The sequence below is a fragment of the Cornus florida genome, unplaced genomic scaffold, assembly GCF_030987335.1.
Source record: "Cornus florida cultivar Cherokee Brave unplaced genomic scaffold, ASM3098733v1 CherokeeBrave_3.0.0_Hap2_Chr05, whole genome shotgun sequence".
Taxonomy (NCBI): Eukaryota; Viridiplantae; Streptophyta; class Magnoliopsida; order Cornales; family Cornaceae; genus Cornus; species Cornus florida.
In genome coordinates this window covers 28375618-28387582 of record NW_026775575.1, presented here as the reverse complement: position 1 = coordinate 28387582, position 11965 = coordinate 28375618, and positions in this window count along the sequence as shown.

Here is an 11965-nt window from a genome sequence, read left to right as displayed (position 1 = left end):
CAATGGCGATCGAGGTCAGAAAAGAAAGATCTATGACCGGCTAACCTTCCAAAAGGTGGAAAACACAGTTACTGTGACCATTCCAGAGAAGGAAAGTCGAGTCTATACTGAAAGAAGGGCAGCAGAAAAGATACCAAAATTCCTTCCAAGAAGTTTGGAAAGGAGTAGGGTTCCTTGTGAGGCAAGGCCTCGTCCTAGCAGAAGGTTTGAAAGTAGCAAATGGTATGGCAAAGCATCTAAGGGTGATAGTTATTCCAGGCCAAAAATGGCTTCGAAAGTATGGATTAGAAAGGGAAATGAGCATCTCTGTCCAAGAATGGTTAAGCCTCCTACCGCACAAAATGAGAGGTGGAAGAGGCTTAATCAGCCCAAGTTTTCTATTCATGATGATTCTTATTTAACTCGTACACAAAAGCGAAGGTAGCAAAAGAGAAGGGCTGATAGAAGAAGGTTATGGGAGAAAGACCATGGCTGGTCCAACTGGCCAAAGAAGACTACTAAACCGTTAGACTTATCAAAACTTCCAGCTAAAGGAAAGGAAAGAGATCCTGATGATTTATTAGATCTTGATTCAGAAGTTGGAAATTCCTCGACTGCGGACGATGCTCCTGCAAAAGATAGAACAGACTTGGAAATCTCCAATAGTTCCAGCAACAGCAATAAAATCTATTTTGGGAGCCTTCCAGGTGAATTTACTTGCAATATGGTAGTGGTTCTTCCTTTATTTTTTGAGCCACAGCCAAATTAGCCTAATTCAATGGAAGGAGATGTAGTAGATTCAAGTCCTCCCATGGAAAGCCCTGGACAGTCTAGTTCTGGGCCAATCATTATGGAACCAAATGATGGTATTCATATAGAAGAAGATTTTGAAGAATAAGCTGAGCATCTCCAGAAATTAAAGGGGTTGTGATTGAGAAGAACAGCCCCATGAAGCCAAAGAAAATTATGTTGGAAAAGCCACCATATGGCATAACTCAGCAGCTCAAACCTTTGTATATCAAGGTACTGATGGAAGGAAGGCCCTTGCCAAGAGTTCTAGTGGATAATGGTTTAGTACTGAACGTTGTTCCAGTCAATGTCATGAGCATGCTTGAAAAGTCACCTGAAGACATTATTCCAACTGATGTATCCATTAGTAGATTCACGAGAAGAATAGTGAAGACGCAGGGAATTCTACCATTGGAGTTGACGATGGGAGATAGAACTTCCATTACAGCCTTCTTTGTCATTGAGTCCACAGCGGCCTATAATTTACTTTTAGGCCGTGAATGGATTCACCCAAACTTTTGCATCCCATCTTCACTCCATCAAATGCTAATATTTTGGGATGGAGATGAGGTAAAAATGGTGGAGGCTGACAACCGGCCATTTGTGGCAAGGGTATACCATGTAGATGCCAAACTATATAGCGAAGAGTTTGTTCCAATCAGATTTATTGGAAAGGATAGCAAAGGCCGTCCAAGGAAGGCCACCATAAGACGAACTCTCATAGAAGAGGATGTAAGGGAGCTTTTCCAAGGAACACCAAGGCCAACAGTTCTACCCAAGGCCGGTGTTCAGTACTACATTTCAGAAAAAAGTTTTTATGGAAAGGAAGCCTAAAGAAGATAGAATACTTGGCCAGGCGGTTAATTGTTGCCTTGCCAGGTTGAAAGCATATCTGGCCGAACTACGGCTGGAAAGGTCTTCAGATGCCAGTACTTCATTTTCAACTAATGTTTTGGAGATTTTAGAAGATACTGAAGACAAGTTGGATGATATCCAACTAACAGATTTGAAGACAGCACCAATGAAGCTTGATGATCTTAAGGCCGAAGTGCAAGATCCACTTTTGGAAGTTAACCTTGGAACAGAGCAAGACCCTCGGCCTACCTACATTAGTAAGCTTCTGGAACCAAACTTTAGAGAAGAATTAATTTCCTTACTTTATGAGTACAAAGATTGCTTTGCATGGACATATAGGGAAATGCCTGGACTTTCCAGAGAACTGGTAGAGCATAACCTGCCAATCAAGGAAGGTTTCAAGCCTTTCAAGCAGCCTCCAAGAAAGATGTCCCAAGAAATGGTTCTAAAGGTCAAAGAAGAGATAGAAAGACTACACAAGGCTGGTTTTATAAGAACCACCAGGTATGTAGACTAGATTTTTAACATAGTTCCGGTTATTAAGAAGAATGGCAAGCTAAGGGTATGTGTGGATTTCTGGAATATCAACCTTGCAACTCCAAAAGATTAATACCACATGCCTGTTGTTGACCAATTAGTAGATTCTACTGCTAAAAACAAAATTCTTTCATTCATGGATGGACATTCCGGGTACAACCAGATTTATATTGCAGAAGAAGACATTACCAAGACGGCTTTCAGATGTCCGAGATCTATTGAAACCTTTGAATGGGTTGTCATACCGTTTGGGTTGAAGAATGCCGGAGCAACATACCAAAGGGCCATGAATACCATTTTCCATGACATGATTGGCCATTTCTTGGAAGTTTACATTGATGATGTAGTCATGAAATCCTCGGCTAAAGTTCAACATCTCCATAATTTGAAAATGGCTTTTAAAAGGATGAGGCAGCACAAGTTGAAGATTAACCCCTTGAAGTGTGCCTTTGGGGTTTCAGCTGGAAACTTCCTGGGTTTCCTAGTCCATTAAAGAGGGATTGAGATAGACCAAAATAAAGCAAAGGCAATTATTGAAGCAAAGCTACCGGTTATTAAGAAACAACTACAAAGATTTCTTGGCCAGGTTGGATATTTGAGGAGATTCATTGCCAACCATGCTGGAAAGACTCATGCTTTCTCCCCATTGTTGAAATTAAAAGGTGCTGAGGAATTTAGGTGGACGGAACAGCACCAGCAAGCCTTTGAAGGTTTGAAAAACTACTTGGCTAACCCTCCAGTGATAATGCCTCCAATCAAGAAGCAGCCTTTAAAATTATACTTATCGGCTGCTGACGAATCCATTGGAACTCTTCTAGCTCAAAATAATGAATGGGGAAAGGAGCAAGCCATCTATTATCTAAGTAGGGCGCTCACTCCAGTAGAATGTAGGTACACTTCTATTGAAAAGTTATGTCTTTCCTTATATTATGCAGCTATGAAGTTGAAAACCTACATGTTGCCAGTAGCTGTGTATATCATTTCTCAAACAAATTTGATTAAGTATATGCTTTCGAGGCCTTTGATTACTGGGCAGATTGGAAAGTGGTCATTGGCCTTAATGGAGTTTTCCTTCAAGTACATTCCACAAAAGGCAGTTAAAGGAAAGGCAGTGGCAGACTTTCTAGTAAATCATCCTTCCACCAAGATTAATTCTAAAGTATGTGATGAGGTGGATAATCTCTTCCTTGACTATACAACTTGGACTCTTATGTTTGATGGGTCAAGTACCCATGATGGAGGAGGAGCTGGAATAGTCATCATTTCACCAAAAGGGAGAAAGACCTCATTTTCTTTCTTCTTGGATTTTAAGTGCACAAACAACCAAGCTGAGTATGAGGCAATAATCATTGGGCGGGAAATCCTGCTAGAGCTAAAGGTAGATAAGGTCCAGATTATTAAAGATTCTAACTTGATACTTAGCCAACTTTCTAAAGAATATAGATGTCTCAACTGGCATTTGAGGCCTTTCCATTCTTTGGCTTTGGAATTACTTTGCCAGTTTAATGATTTCCAACTCAAATATTGGCCAAGGCATTTAAACACGGAGGCTGATGACCTAGCACAACTAGCCTCTCGAGTGAAAGTCCCACCGGGTGTAGAAGAGACCTTGATCAAAATTAAAAGGACTTTCCCTTCCATAGAGTCACGGTATGAGATGGCAAGTCATTTCCAAGTTGATGAGCCAGAAAGAATCAAATCTGCCAAGAAGACATGGGAGATTTTCAATGTTGATATAGATGGATTAGACTTGCATGATTGGAGAACACCAATTATTCATTTCTTGCAAGATCCCAGTACCAATGTGGATAAGAGGATTCAGCTTTTGGCACCTTATTACATTTTGATTGATAGAGATCTCTATACAAAGAGTAAAGAAAATGGACTCTTGTTAAGATGCCTTGGCAGGAATGAGTCCATGAGAGTAATGGTAGAGTCGCACCTTGGAATATGTGGAGCACACTAAGCGGGAATCAAGATGAGGTGGCTCCTAATGAGGTACGGTTACTATTGGAAAGGCATTTTGAAAGATTGCATAGAGTTTGCAAAGACTTGTATTGCATGTCAAGAACATGATCCGGTCCAAAGAGTTCCAGCTATAAACATGCAGCCAATAGTGAAAATTTGGCCATTTAGAGGGTGGGCGTTGGACTTTATTGGAAAGTTAAGGCCACCATCTGTAGATAGCCACACTTATATAGTAGTTGCAACAGATTATTTCACAAAGTGGGTAGAGGCCATTCCATTAAAGACCTGTGAGCAGTCAACAGTGATTAACTTTATCAAAAAGCACATCATACACAGGTTTGGAATTCCAGAGACTCTCACCACAGATAGAAGCCTTTCCTTTGTTGGGAGTGAGGTTATTGACTATTGTGTTGAATGTGGCGTTCAAGTGATCAGTTCTACTCCATACTTTGCCCAAGCAAATGGACAGGCAAAAGCTTCCAACAAAGTAATTCTCAACATCCTAGAAAAGATGATTAAGAATCATCCAAAGGAGTGGCATCACTTGCTTTCCGAGGCCCTTTGGGCTTACAAAAATTCAAAAAGATCAAGTACGGGTGTCACACCATATATGCTTACTTATGGACATAATGCCGTTCTTCCAATGGAAATGACCATTAGGTCCGCAAGGGTGGCTTTCCAAAATCGGCTAACTCCAGCATATTACAACTATGCCATGTTGGTGGAACTAGAAGACCTGGATGAAGTCCATCTCAATGCCCTAGATCATGTCATTACTCAAAAGAAGAAAGTCACATGGGCATACAATAAGAATGTTAAGGCAAAGACATTTGTTAAAGGAGACTTGGTGGGGCAAGTTAAATTTCCACCCGGCATCAAAACTTTGGAATATGGAAAATGGACTCCTAATTGGGATGGTCCCTACTTGGTGGAAAGAGTCCTTGGGAAAGGGGCTTATAGATTGATTGATATAGATGGGGGATCCCACAAACATCCTGTGAATGGTATATATTTAAAAGAGTATCACCCCTCCATTTATAAAGATTGGAAAGCCACATTATTCCAACCAGTCACATGACATGGCTGGTATATTCTTTTCCAACCAGCCCTTATTGTTAATATATGAAGGAGGTTTTTTTTTTTTTTTTTTCCAATTTTAGTGACTTAGAAACTTTTCATATAAGGGACATATGCAAAGGATTTGAGAAACAAAACATCATTTCATTAGATACTTGATTTTATTACAAAGTCCAAAAATGGCCACTAAAACTTAGAGTTGGCCATGCAAGTATCTACTGCTTATTTCCTACCATTATCCAAAAACCCATAAGTTTTTCTAAAAAGCAACCACAAAGAGAACTACATAAGATCAAATAGCAGCAAGAACACCTCCAAGCTCCATCCAAATTTTCCTTGCTTCTGTAAGAGAAACCAATGCTCTAACCTTAGCCTCCTTAAATTTGGGAAATTCATCAACCCGTTTTTCCCATTCCTTCCTTAAAGGTTTGGATGCATTGACAGGGGCACTAGCTGTTTAGTCCAATTCAAATTCTTTACATTCCACCTGTTCCAACTCTCTTTGAATCTTGGCCAGTTCCTCGTTCAATTCTTCTTTCTTGGCCATAAGCTTTTCAGCTCTCTCTTTGATTTCTGGGTAGGACTCTAATAAGAGTTAAAAATCCTTAAGAGCCTTATCTTTGAGCTTGGTTTCCTTTTCATACTCGGTAATTGTAGAAGTACTGGAGCTCACATAGGCAACAATGAATTGGAGTTGGTGTTGCAGCTTGGTCAAAGAAGCCTGGATGGATTCAGGAAATTCAAGATGTTTCTTGAGGGTCATTATAGTGCTGGCCAGACTTTGATGGAAGGATACCACATCTTCTACATCATAAGCCATATAAGACAATAACTTTTCTTTGGCCATGGTGATGACATCATCTGAAGGTCCAGGAAGAGTGAGGACACTTGCGCTTGAAGTAAAAGTAGTGGAAGATTTGGTGGCCTTAATCACTTTATAAAGATCGGCCAAAGTGGAAGAGCTTTCCTCTGTACCATGAAGGAGGTTGAGGTAAACAAAGAAGGAGTAGCCTGAAGTGGAAACAAATCTTTATTAGATAAATAGAAAGAAAGGAGGCGAAGTTTAAAGGTGTGAAGACTTGCCTCTGGAATGGAAGGATCATGGCCGGTAGAAGTTCCACCAGTTCCGAAAGGAATGGATATTCCAATAGTGGAAGTTGGAATGGGAAGACTTTTCTCACTTTTGTTGGTCAAACTCTCCATAATTGAAGCTTAAAGGGCCAGATCTTCTCCTTGTACAATTTGTTAGTCCAAATAGATATTCATAAAGGTATACCCCATAGAAGAGCCCTGTTGGTTAAGTTTAAAGTTACAAACATTCTAAAGTTATGGAATTAGAAAGGGACAGGGATTGAGATTTACCAAAACAAGTTATTTGGATGGCTTTGATTTCTTATGTTTTGGAGAATCTCTGGACTGTTTAAACTCTTCTCCTTTGTCTAGTTCAGGCATGATTTTCCTTTTTGCTTTTCCAATAATTTTCCCAGCAGGGCTATGCACTTTGAGGGCTTTACTGGAATGTTGAGTAGCGGTTTGCCCTTTGGAAATGCCGACTTCACAATCGGAGGAATCTTCGTCAGAAGAAGAGAATTGGGGTTGAAATTCCTTTTTGACAATGGCCAGTCCCTGCAAGAGGAAATATAAGTAGGGTCCAGAAAATGAAAAAGCTATGTTCGGCCACATTGAAATACCTGAGGAGTTTTCCCTTTTCCTTTTGCTTTGTACAAAGCATCCTCTTCTTCTTCTAGCATCTCCTCTTCAATTTCTTCTTCCTCCTCTTCATCGTCACTTGAGGAAAGACTCTCAATACTTACATCACCACTTTCAGCCACACCTTCAATTTTGTTAGTCATTACAGCAGTTTTCTCTCCACCTTCATCCTCATCACTCTCTTCGAGTATTTCTTCCTCTCCATCTGAAATTACCAAATCCCAGTGTATGGAAGATTGATGAATTTCAAAAGGGAAGATGGAAAATGGAATTTATGGTAAATACATTTATACCTGGAGATAGGGGTTTAAAATACGCCAATATGGAATCACAGACAGCTTTATGACTTTTTATCTGGGTAGAAGAAATATAGGTTGACCACCATACGTTAAATTCATTGGTTGATTGAGGCTTGCTAGTATGGCCTTGGAAATGAAAGGCTGCTTTTTCCGCTGCATAAGCTTGGTCAATTGCTGCAAATTGTTCAGCATCTGTGAGACGTACACGTTGGTCAAAGATTCTGTTATAGGATTTGCAAGGCGGCAGAGGAATCATTTGGGTAAAACCCATCTGCCTTGCCAGTTGGGCTGGGTTGTAGAACTCAACACCACAGAAGTTATTCTTTAGAGTGGGCTGGGTAGTGCTATAATAAAGATCACAGGCAAGGAGGAAGCTAGCCCAAATATTTTTCCAATCCTTAGAATATTTTTTGGTGGACACTCCAGGAGATGGAACCAACCATGATGGCATGCGACCAATAGCGGTAAATGGATTAAAGAACCCATCATCACCAGCCTCACATTGATTGTAGAAATATTCAAAGTTTTCAGCAAAGTTGAAAGGGGAAAGGTCCGTTGTTGCCAAAGAATGGCACAGAAGGGATTTTCTAGTTAAAGTGGCTAGGGGTGAAGTTTTATTTTGGAAATACACTTTAAGCCACATCTAGAATAACCAGAAGGGCCCTTGGAACCTTGAAAATTTTGAAGCGAGGAGATCATGAAGACCTCTATATAAGTGGGAAAGCACAAGGGGAGCCAATGCCAAATCTCCATTTTTGGCTAGGGAAACTGCCACTTGAACGAAGTCTTTCGTGACTTGGCCAGATGGAACACACAGCAAATGGCCAGAAAGCCAATAGATCAGGAAAGCAATATGTTCATCTTCTTGAACTGGGCTGGTTTTCTTGCAGTGTTTGATAAAAGAAAGATGGGAAGAGATAAACTTTTTACTTCCAGTGGTTTTGGTAGGGGAAATGAATTGTTCAATAAAAAGGGTGGCACTTACATCATCTCCATAGGGTTTAAGACTTGTAATGCAACAAATATCTCTCAAAGTTGGGGACATCATTCCTATTACAACAAATATCTCTCAAAGTTGGGGACATCATTCCACATTTAAGGTAGAGGGAATTGGTGGTTGAAGACTAAAAGAAAAGAGCTGGAAAAAAGAGGTTTGGATCAAGTGTAATGGAGGACTTACTGATTTGAATAATGTCAAAGATGCCTTATTTTTTCCATTGTGAGAAAATCTTTTCGTCTTTTGAAAGACGATTCACCCAAGAAGACCAGGATGAATGGTATGTTGGCCAATTTCTTATACTGAAAAAGGGTTTCACCTTTTTCCCTTTCTTTGAGATGACAGGCAACTCCAAATCAAATAGGAGAGGGGACTTACCAGAAGGGTAGAATTCTACCAATTCAGAGGGGGGCACATCAGTAAAGGCTGGACCCAGCCCCACTGAAGAATCTTGGAAGTGAATCAGTGGTTCAAGATGAAGCCTAGTAGGGTTTAAGGATTTTAAAAGCATTTGAACATGGTGGCTATGGCTTCGGGTTTTGACTTTAGTTTGAAAGGAGGGGGCTGGCAGGGATGAGCTTGTCGTTTGTTTGGAGGGTTTCTTAGGAGCCATAATTTGTGATTCTTGCAGACTAAGATTTCTTTTCCTTTAAGGGATCTTGGGTGGAGAGGAAGAAAGTTAAGGAGAAGAGATTAGGGTTTTTGTGGTTAAGGGGTGAGGATGGAAGATGTATATATAGAAACAATGAAGGAGGTATTAAAGTTCAAATACGATTTTCAAGGATTGGTAGTTGGGGTTATCGAAATTTAAAAGGGAAGTTTCAAAGATTTTTGGAAGATAGATGGTTTAGTGCTGTAAATGGGTAGGAGTTTTATAGGAACATAGAATGTGCTTCATTTGGCAACAGAAGGGAATGGTATAGAGAAGATCGAGGAACCAGCCGAATAATGTGCAGAAGATTTTATTAGATATAATGATTACGTGGAGTTTCCAAGAATCCAAGGACGCCTTTTAAGGGTGGATAGCTGGAGAATTTCAAATTTAAATATCAAGGATTGGGAAGTCTGATAATTTAGTGCCATAAATGGATAAGTTTCTTGATGGAATGTGGAATTAATGGGGTTGTTGTAGAAGAGGTCGAGGGAGCAGCCACGTGTTACATAGAAGTTTTCCTTTTAAGGATTGTCATTGGGTTTCCAAGAATCAAAGGACGTATTTAGAGGGGTTTAGGTGGAATTTTGAAATTCAAAAAGAAGGAAGTAGTGCAATTTTGTGGGGTGCTATAAATAGATAGGATTTTGTAAGATACGATATCTTTTTAATTTACGGCAAAAGAAATTGGTGTGAGGCCAGCTGTATGAATCGCTAAAGGTTGAATGATTATGATGGTTATATTAAAGATTAAGTGGGTCGTGATGGCAAAGGTTCAAATCCCATGCCTTGTCATAAAATTTTTCCACAAGGCATGAAATTTGGGGGGCATATGTTTACACCATTATTTTTGGCCTAGTGGAAAGTCGACAGGTGACAAGTTCCAATGAGCTTGCCACACCGAATTAATACTCTAATTCACCAAGAAGGGAGAAGTATGATATAGAATTATCGGTATGGTCTACCAATAGAGAAGAGGTACATGGCGAGTTCCAGTAGGACTTGCCACGCTGGAGTGAAACCTTGACAAAACACTCCTTTGGAAGATTGAAACTATATAGTTTCATTTGAAGAGTGATTGGTCAGGATAAAATTCCACCACGTGGAATTACTAATTAAAAAGAGGTAATGAGTCCTAGTAAGGACTTACCAACTTTAGATATAATGTCCTAAAAGGTATAAAGAGGTGGCATGGAAGTTACTATCATGAGTGCAACCTCATAGGGATATTCAAGACAAAGACTAACCAACCAATGATTCACCGACATGTGGTGAGTTTAACTGAACTTGCCACGGCAGAATAATTCTTTTAAAGTTAAATTTATTGGAAGATCCTATTCTTATTAGGATTCCAATTAAATGTATATTTTCTATTTAAGTCAAGAGAAGGGAACGTGAGGATGGATTTTTCTCCTTGTTTTTAGGAAGATCCAAACAACTACTTCAGTTAAGTCGGCAACATTATAGAAGAAAAAGGAAGTGGGTGATAGTTTAAAATAGGAAGTATATATTTCTGGATATATATCTATACATATGTGTATAAATATATATATATATATATATATATATATATATATATATATATTCTGGAATGCTACCCATGATGATGCAGTTGCTGAAATTATGGAGTCATTGGCGTCATGAATTTCAAGCCCAGAAAGGGAAGTTTGGTTGAGAGAAGTTGCAAAATCAAGGAGACGTGGTTTGCAGAAAAGAAGGAACGTGGTATGACACATATATATGAATATAGCTTTCATTCCATGCGATGAATTTCTAGTCCTGTACTCCTTTTGTTACTTCAAGCCAAGCACTGCACTTCCTTTCTTTAATTTCAATACTCGCACTTCCTTTCTTACATTCCAAGTCCTGCATTTCAATTACCTTAAATTTAATCACTTGCACTTCAATACCGTCTTCATTTCCATTAGCCATAGAATAGTTTAAAGTCCTTATTTAAAGGTAAAAAAGACCCTTTGAAGGTGGTCATTCCAGACCTTCGTAGAATCGCCTGATCCCTGCAACTTTCCAACTGGATAACCGTTCGGATTTCTACTTTGGAACTATTGCAGTTCCTGGCACGCCCGCAACTCATACTATATTATTCCACATTTCCACCCAATCCGGAAAGCAGAACAAGCGCTTTCTCGCGAGCCGAACACCACTGATTAAAGAAATTGGAGATAATGGATGGAAGAAGAATTTCAATGAGTTCTAGCCTATTTATTACTGAAGAACGTGAGCAATATTTATACGAACTCATAGAAAAGTTCCAAGAATGTTTTCGGAATGCAATAACAGAATAGGAAAGGTCCCAATAGCATATATGAGCCCGTCCACGTGCTCAGCAACTACTACCACCTTAGGCACCGATTCCACCAGTAGTGCAACCACAACCACCACCAATTTAGGTTCCACTTCAAATGGAACCCTAAGTGCAGAACCTTCCACCAATAGTAGTTCAACCACTTCTACCGCAAGTGCAGGTTCCACTCCAAGTACAACATCTTCCACCAACAATAGTCCAGCACCTCCATCTCATGTCTAACAGAATATTCCATTTGTGAGCATTCAACAATTTGTAACCACGCCACCAAGGCCACCTATGGCCTTTCCAATAACATTTGAAGGACAACCACCTCCAAAGAAATCTCGATGGAGGAACAACCTTTAGCCAAACCTAAACCCATTTCTAGTGGCATTTGGGGGAAAAGCATGACCAATCAACTATATAGTTGGCTGGCAGATGTACAAATTCCTCCTCTTTGTAAACCTCCAGACCCCGGGGGGCAATGAATTGGATAAAAGGTATCAAGTTCTCAAGATTACAACTTTCGGCCTAAATAATAGGCTGAAAATTTTTAGTTGTCCCATTCCTCACCCAATAGAAGTATTACATGCCAAATTCTCACTCATAATCTAAAATTTTACATGCGTTATTATTCTTCAGAGAATATCAGACACATAAAATTTAGGGGGCAATGTTTATACAATAACTATCGAATAGTTGGAAGGGTTGTCGTGGTCGATCCTAATGGAAGGGTGAGCGTTTTCCAATTGGAAGGGTGAACGTTTCGAATTAGAAGAGTAATATACAAATAAGGT